The 8,310-nt window shown below is 41.8% G+C and overlaps 5 non-coding genes across 5 annotated transcripts; 1 reads left to right on the forward strand and 4 right to left on the reverse strand.

Annotated features, from left to right (window-relative positions):
• Window positions 1–262: 262 nt before the first annotated feature.
• On the reverse strand, window positions 263–335 carry trnar-ucg. The gene has a single exon. It is a non-coding gene; the product is annotated as a tRNA-Arg (tRNA).
• A 1,122-nt stretch (window positions 336–1,457) lies between these two features.
• trnar-ucg lies at window positions 1,458–1,530 on the forward strand. The gene has a single exon. It is a non-coding gene; the product is annotated as a tRNA-Arg (tRNA).
• Window positions 1,531–2,021: 491 nt separating this feature from the next.
• trnar-ucg lies at window positions 2,022–2,094 on the reverse strand. Its single transcript has one exon. It is a non-coding gene; the product is annotated as a tRNA-Arg (tRNA).
• Window positions 2,095–3,718: 1,624 nt separating this feature from the next.
• trnar-ucg lies at window positions 3,719–3,791 on the reverse strand. Its single transcript has one exon. It is a non-coding gene; the product is annotated as a tRNA-Arg (tRNA).
• A 4,028-nt stretch (window positions 3,792–7,819) lies between these two features.
• trnar-ucu lies at window positions 7,820–7,892 on the reverse strand. The gene has a single exon. It is a non-coding gene; the product is annotated as a tRNA-Arg (tRNA).
• Window positions 7,893–8,310: the final 418 nt, after the last annotated feature.

The following is an 8,310-nucleotide window of genomic DNA, read 5'->3' on the forward strand; positions in this document are numbered from 1 at the left end:
AGTCCTGAAAAAGAACTTGATTCATTTGTCCAATTTTGACTAAAAATAGCAAAATCATAATTAAAAGACCAATGAAAACATATTTACCAGAGATAAAGAACATTCTAGTCGTCAACACTACAATGTGATTGTCATGGATGTACCCCATAGCTATAAACACTGCAACAGCTTGCAAGTTATGTGTATAAATTACTACTAAACCAAGAAACCATCTGACTGTTTCCTCCCTCCATAAGAGGAAAGCGCTGCCTATTTCTGCCTCCAACCATGAAGGGACTTGAACCCTCAATCTTCTGATCCGAAGTCAGACGCCTTATCCATTAGGCCACATGGTCAGTGAGGAATGCAGTCCCAAGCTGAAGAAGAGGAGGAGCTTCTGCTGCCTCAAAGAGGAAGGTGGAGGAGGAGAGAGTCTGCACTGGAGCTTTAGACCAAACCCTGTGATGGACTCACAACATCTCCAGGCTGTTTCCAGCTTCACTGTTTCATTTGAAGAAGCTCCAGCAGCATCTAATAGAAATGGACCGTGGCAGTCTGCAGCTTTCTGTGGTGGAGTGGTCATCACTGATGAAAGTGTTGGAGGTTTGATTCCAGGTGAAAGCTCCTCCTCTCTCACACTGAGGTTTCTGCTCACAGACTTCATTGTTCCTCTGAAACTGTTAGAAGCTGCATAGACTGATTAAACATCACAGTTAAAGGTTTTATTTTCACTTGTATTTGTAAAATTGTGTTTTCTATTTTCTTGCTTTTTATTTGTTCATAATTTCTGTATTTGTTGTTAAAGTGTGTGATTTGTGCGGCTCTTTTTTATTTGTTTAGAATGTTCTTTTTAAAATAGTTTTATACTTTTGATCATTTTTTTGCTGCTGTTTATCACAGTTTATGTTTTTAGTTACAAATTATTGTTTCATCCATCCATCCATTTTCTTGACCGCTTCTTCCCTTTCGGGGTCGCGGGGGTGCCGGAGCCTATCCCGGCTACTGAAGGGCGAAGGCGGGGTTCACCCTGGACAGGTCGCCAGTCTGTCGCAGGGCCTCAATCACACACACATCCACTCTCACATTCACACCTAGGGGCAATTTAGAGTCGCCAATCAACCTATGAAGCATGTTTTTGGACGGTGGGAGGAAGCCGGAGTCCCCGGTGAAAACCCACGCATGCACGGGGAGAACATGCAAACTCCACACAGAAAGGTCCCAGCCGGGATTTGAACCGGGGCCTTCTCGCTGTGAGGCGAGAGCGCTAACCACTTGCGCCACCGTGCAGCCCTTAATTGTTTCAGTAAAGACAATTTTATTTTCCCCTTTTTAATTCCTTGATGAAAGAATATGACACGTTGGGTACATTGTGTATGGAGGTGATATGCACTTTGATTTTTTCCTGATGATGCCGAATTCTGGAAGTGTCAGTGGGGTAACGCTTTGATCTAGCCACAGCTTGGTATCGTATTTTGACAGACCATGTGGCCTAATGGATAAGGCGTCTGACTTCGGATCAGAAGATTGAGGGTTCGAGTCCCTTCATGGTTGGAGACAGATGTAGCTGAGTAACATATGTGCATCAGGAAGCTTATAGTGTCCTGATAACATTATCAGGAAACAGTATAAACAAAGTACCCACCTACAGTAACAGTCATAAATGAGCACAGTTCTTTTTTCAATTTTGACTAAAAACTGCAAAATTATAATTAGGAAACATGTTTACCATACTGTGACAGACTGGCGACCTGTCCAGGGTAAACCCCGCCTTCGCCCATCAGCAGCCGGGTTAGGCTCCGGCACCCCCGCGACCCCGAAAGGGAAGAAGCGGTCAGGAAGATGAATGAATGTTTACCATAGATAAAGATTAAGGATGTGGTAGCCATTCGCACTTCAATGTGATTGTCATGGATGTACAGCACAGTTATAAACACAGCAACAGCATGTAAGTCATGTGTATAATTTGCTACTAAAACCAGCACAGGAAATGATCTGACATTTTCCTCTCTCTATAAAAACAAATGGCTGTCTATATCTGTCTCCAACCATGAAGGGACTTGAACCCTCAATCTTCTGATCCGAAGTCAGACGCCTTATCCATTAGGCCACATGGTCAGTGATGATGATATCATCTAGCCAAAAAAGAGGAGGAGCTTCTGCTGCCTCACAGAAGAAGGTAGAGGAGGAGAGAGTCTGCACTGGAGCTTTAGACCAAACCCTTTGATGAACTCACAAACTCTCTAGGGTTTTTCCAGCATCACTGTTTTATCTGAAGCAGCTGCAAACATCCTGAGGAAAAATGGACCCCGGTTCATATCTAATCCATTATTATAATTATTATTCTTGGTCAATCCTTGCTTGTTTCAGAAGTCTGACGTCATGGTCTGCAGCCCCAGTAATGATAACAGTCCAGCCCCCAAGCCCACCCCTCTGAATGGATTTTTTAATTTTGGCTGTGGGTGGAGTCAGCCTCCAACTTCCCTGTTTGGTCACACTTTAAAGGGGTCCTACCATGAAATGTTTACTTTTTGATGTTTTTAGTGCATTTCATTATTCATTCCTGACTATAAAGAACCCCAAAATGGTATTTTGATCCGTTCATCCATTTAAGAGTAATCCTCTAAAAACCTGCACAGTCTGGAACAGCCCCTCCCATGCCCACGAAAATGAGAGGGGGAAATGTGGTGACGTAAGATGGATGCCAACAGCTCTTCAATAAATTCCAACACAAACAGGTGTTTGTCACTTTGGGCGCGGGGCGCATTTAAGACCCCCTCCCCATCCCCCGGTCCGCACAGCCGTGCAGAAGCCACGTGTGTGTTTGTGAAGCAGTCCAGCGATGGCCAGGCCAAAGGCAGATATATCATATGTGCATTCATCTTTAAAGAAGTTTGGATTATTTTCAGGGGAGAAATACAAAGATACAGACACAAACTCTAGGAAGACATTATGAAGCGGAGAGCACCAACACGCAGCAACAGGCGGAGCTACAGGAATTGAGCTGTTTCAGCTATGAAAACACTCACAAAATATAACTAGTATGTAATAAATCGTTTGTTTCTCAGTGTTGCAAATGTAATATATGATCATATATATGGATATAGAAGGCTGAAAAAAAATCATGGTTTGAGGAAGCAGAAGCTCTTCAAAGCCACCTGAATCTAATTGCGTATGAATGATTTTGCAGACCACGTGGCCTAATGGATAAGGCGTCTGACTTCAGATCAGAAGATTGAGGGTTTGAGTCCCTTCGTGGTTAGAAACACAAGATATTGGAGAAATGAGACAGTATCTTATGTTGTATAAGTCATACTGACCAGAAACAGATCAGGAAACTTCCTTACTTGAGTATCCATTTTCGCTTCATTGGTGGTATTAGCTTGTGGCGGGAAGCTAGCAAGAGACAATATAAACAAAGGAATCATGGGTAATGAGTAAAGGCGCTCTTCTGCAACAACAGTCCTTCCAACAACTTGTAGATGAGTTCCAGAACCCAGTAACAGTCCTGAAAAAGAACTTATTTTTAGCAAATCATAATTAAAAGACCAATGACAACATATTTACCATAGATAAAGAACGTTCTAGTCATCAACACTACAATGTGATTGTCATGGATGTACCCCATAGCTATAAACACTGCAACAGCTTGCAAGTTATGTGTATAAATTAATACTAAACCAAGAAACCATCTGACTGTTTCCTCCCTCCATAAGAGGAAAGTGCTGCCTAACTCTGGCTCCAACCATGAAGGGACTTGAACCCTCAATCTTCTGATCCGAAGTCAGACGCCTTATCCATTAGGCCACATGGTCAGTAAGAAGTGCAGTCCCAAGCTGAAGAAGAGGAGGAGCTTCTGCTCCTCAAAGAGGAAGGTGGAGGAGAAGAGAGTCTGCACTGGAGCTTTAGACCAAACCCTGTGATGGACTCACAACATCTCCAGGCTGTTTCCAGCATCACTGTTTCATTTGAAGAAGCTCCAGCAGCATCTAGATCAGGAGTCTCAAACTCGCGGCCCGCGGGATGATGATTTGCGGCCCCCGTCTTCACATGACAGATTACTGTTCGTGTGGCCCACAAGGCTGATATGAGTGACAGTTGTTATGTGCAGAGTTGAACCAACCAATCACGGTGAGGTATATGGCTCTGGAGGCGGGACATCGTGGGCTGTCCAGTACCTCACTCATTCATTCTTTCCTCCAGTCAGCTGGGCGGAGGAGGAGCCATGAAGCTGCTGGAAGTGCTTTCACTCTGAACCATAGACTGTAAAAGCAATGGACAGATCGAGCACTGAGGTCCCCCATTGGAAATGCATTACTTCCTCTCCTCGCGAAAGTAGGCCGCCGCTTTCACCGTCAATTCCTGAAACGGATACCGCCATTTGCAAACAATCTTCAGCGATTGGTCTGAGTCATAGCTGAGTCATCGAATCTACAGGAAGTACTGTCGCCAATCAGGAGTGATTTTATTGCAACCGTCCATCTCTTTCCACGCCTCGACCACGAGACCCCGGATGTAAACAGCTTCAATAACGGCGGCTCGGGAGAATGGCTTTTTAGGTTTTGTTTTGATCACGTGGTCAGAAATCCTCCGGCTCTTTTCTAAATGACGTCGTTCCTGGTTAAGGTTAGGATTACGGTTATGGTTAGGGTTAGAAAAGCAAATTGTTCGTTTGTGGGGCTGTCTGTGATGCTCACGCCTCCACCAGGGGACGTGTCAAACGTGGAAAACACATTTTAACACGTTTAGGACCGCGCGTATTATATGCACGCAAAAACCGGTTTGGCGTATATTATACACGGTATTTCCCAAATCGTGGCATATGTACGCATTTTACTGAGACTGGGCTGATTGTACAAGTCATTGTTGAAGCCTTTGAGGAAGAACCATTCCAACATTTGATTCTGTCAGCGGTCCTTTTGGATTTACTTACATTTATTCATTTTTGTCGAGATAAAAGGAGCATTTGGGTTACGCTGCTGCAGACCGGCGCGTGTCCCCCTCGCGCCCGCGCCGCAGCTCGTCTCTTTACATGCGGCCACGTTAGTCTGATCAGATGCACGTGAGAAGCGCGTTCAGCTGTATTTAAAATAAATAACCATCCTAACAAGTGAACAGCTGGATCTTTTTCTGTTTGAAAATACGTCCCGGTCCTTTAATGTTTCTCTGGTGCTGCATTGATGAAGTCTGCTCCCATTGGCTACCCGTCATGTGTCACTCAAACCCCCCAGACGATCGACGTCAGACCCACAAACGCTAATTGAGCCATCTGATTGGTCAATTTATAACTCTAATAACTTGTGATAATGGAAAAAAATCTTTAAAAAAAAATTAGGATTAGAAAAAAGAAGTTAATCAGAAAGCAGCAGAGGAAGAATGATTATTCTGACATATAAAATGACTGAGAAATAACTGTCTGTTTCTCAATGTAAGTCAATGGGACTTTGGCCTTTTTGCAACCCAGTGGTACTTCCTATATGGAACACGGAAGTAGGGGGGCTTGCTTCGTCCAGTTATTTTATATACAGTCTATGCTCTGAACGTGATTCGCGCCTCTTTCGCCGCGTGACAAATTCACAGGCTGCCGCTTGTCAAAAAACGTGTTTCTGTCACTACGCTGGGTGTGGGAGGAGCTAGCAGCTCCGTCTGTGGATGTCTCACTCAGAATAATTGGGCGACACATATGGAGTTTTATTTATGTCAAAACTCTACGCAGAAATGAGACATCTCCGCACATGCATCAAACATTCTGCGCGGACAAATCAGACCCTCACGAGCGCTTTTTCCTCCTCCACGAGCAGAAACAGTCCTCGAGAGAGACTGAATGCTTCCGCGTGCGTGAGTGATGCACGAGCAGAACCTCAGTGAGCGAGCTGATCTCAGCTCAGAAACGAAGGAGGAACTGTTAATACAGACACTTGAAAATGAATCAAAATAGTTTTCTCTAGTCCAGAATTTCTCAGGTATTTTCTCGACCCCCCCCCCCATTAAGAACTTAACCCCCCCACATACACACAACTTTCTGCTGCAAATATAATAGGGGTCATTAGTTAATTTGCTCAAGTTAAACGTATATCTCCTCAAAATATTATACTTCTATTATCATTAAAGAATAATTAAAAAAAATCTAAATAATCTGTTTATTAATTTTTCTCTTTTTTTCTTAGAATTCTTCCAAAACTTTCGGACAAAGTTAAAACAAGTCTTTCCTTGTTTCCCTCCACAGTAGTGATGAATTCTGGCTTTTCTCAGAGATTCAGTTCCTTGGTTCACTGTAAACAGCAGCTCTTTCTGCTACCAAATGCATTTTTAGGTTGTTTTTGCTATATTTGATTTATTATCAACACTATGTAGGATTATGCACAGTATCCATAACTAATGTAAACATGTGTTTATTCACATTCCCCCCTGGGGGGCGCTCCCCACCATTTCAGAAACACTGCTGTAGTCAGTCAATCAATATGTGGTGTCTTCTGTCGTCTGTATCTGCTTTATGGTTATGGTTATGGTTATTGTTATTATTTTATTTGTTTATTAATGATTGATTTTCTAATTCATTTTTTAAAATTAATTAATTAATTAAATTCATTATTTCGTGTTTAAAAATAAAGATGTTTGAGGACATTGGAATGTTTTATCAGTGTTTTTCTTGTGAAAATCCTGATGCGGCCCAGACTCACCTACACCAGTGGCCCCCGGCTGACCCTGGCAGTCTTCAGCTTTCTGTGGTGGAGTGGTCATCATTGAAGAAAGTGTTGGAGGTTTGATTCCAGGTGAAAGCTCCTCCTCTCTCACACTGAGGTTTCTGCTCACAGACTTCATTGTTCCTCTGAAACTGTTAGAAGCTGCATAGACTGATTAAACATCACAGTTAAATGTTTTATTTTCGCTTGTATTTGTAAAATTGTGTTTTCTATTTTCTTGCTGTTTATTTGTTCACAATTTATGCATTTGTTGTTAAGGTGTGCGCTTTGTGTGGCTCTTTTTTATTTGTTTAGAATGTTCTTTTTAAAAGAGTTTTATGCTTTTAATAGTTTTTGTTGCTGTTTATCACAGTTTATGTTTTTAGTTACAAATAATTGTTTCAGTAAAGACAATTAGATTTATTTTCCCCTTTTAATTCCTTGTTGAAAGACAAATCCTCATAACATTGCAGATCAGGTATCAAAAATACATGCAGATTATCGTCATTCCTCTTTGAGGCAACAGCTCCTCTTGTTCAGCTGGATGACGCTGTGATCTAGCCACAGCTTGGCATCATGGTTTTACTGACCATGTGGCCTAATGGATAAGGCGTCTGACTTCGGATCAGAAGATTGAGGGTTCAAGTCCCTTTATGGTTGAAGACTCAAGATATTGGAGGAAATATCTTATATTGTGGAACTCATACTGACCAGAAACAGATCAAGAAACTTCCTGATTTTTCGTTTTCGCTTCATTGGTGGTATTAGCTTGTGGCGGTAAGCTAGCAAGAGAGAATATAAACAAAGGAATCATGGGTAATGAGTAAAGGCGTTTCTCTGCAACAACAGTCCTTCCAACAACTTGTAGATGAGTTTCAGAACCAAGTAACAGTCCTGAAAAAGAATTTGATGGATTTTTCCGATTTTGACTAAAAACAGCAAAATCATAATTAAAAGACCAATGACATCATATTAATAATAGATAAAGAACGTTGTAGCCGTCAACACTACAATGTGATTGCAATGGATGTACGGCACAGATATAATCGCTGAAACAGTGTGTAAGTTATGTGTATGAAGTGCTAATGAACCAGCACAGAAAATCAAATGACTTTGACCTCACAATGAATGAGAATTGTTTTAAAATCAATTACTTACTCCAACCATGAAGGGACTTGAACCCTCAATCTTCTGATCAGAAGTCAGACACCTTATCCATTAGGCCACATGGTTAGCGTGGATTGCATCATCTAGCTGAAGAAGACCAGGAGCTTCTTTTTTTTTTTTTTTTACTTTTTCTTCTCTCCATAAAAAGAAATGGCTGCCTAATTCTGCCTTCAATCATGAAGGGACTTGAACTTTCAAACTTCTGACCTGAAGTCAGACACTTTATCCATTAAGCCACATGGTCGGTGGGAACATCCAGGTGTAGGTGGTTTTTCTAATTTTGACTAAAAACAGCAAAATCATAATTCAGAGACCAATGACAACATATTAATAATAGATAAAGAACGTTCTAGTCGTCAGCACTACAATGTGATTGTTATAAACACTGCGTAAAAAATGCTAATGAACCAGCACAGAAACATTTGAGCAATTTTTGAATCAAAGTTTTCCTCCAACCATGAAGGGACTTGAACCCTCAATCTTC

Source organism: Oryzias melastigma, linkage group LG2 (assembly GCF_002922805.2).
Source record: "Oryzias melastigma strain HK-1 linkage group LG2, ASM292280v2, whole genome shotgun sequence".
NCBI lineage: Eukaryota > Metazoa > Chordata > Actinopteri > Beloniformes > Adrianichthyidae > Oryzias > Oryzias melastigma.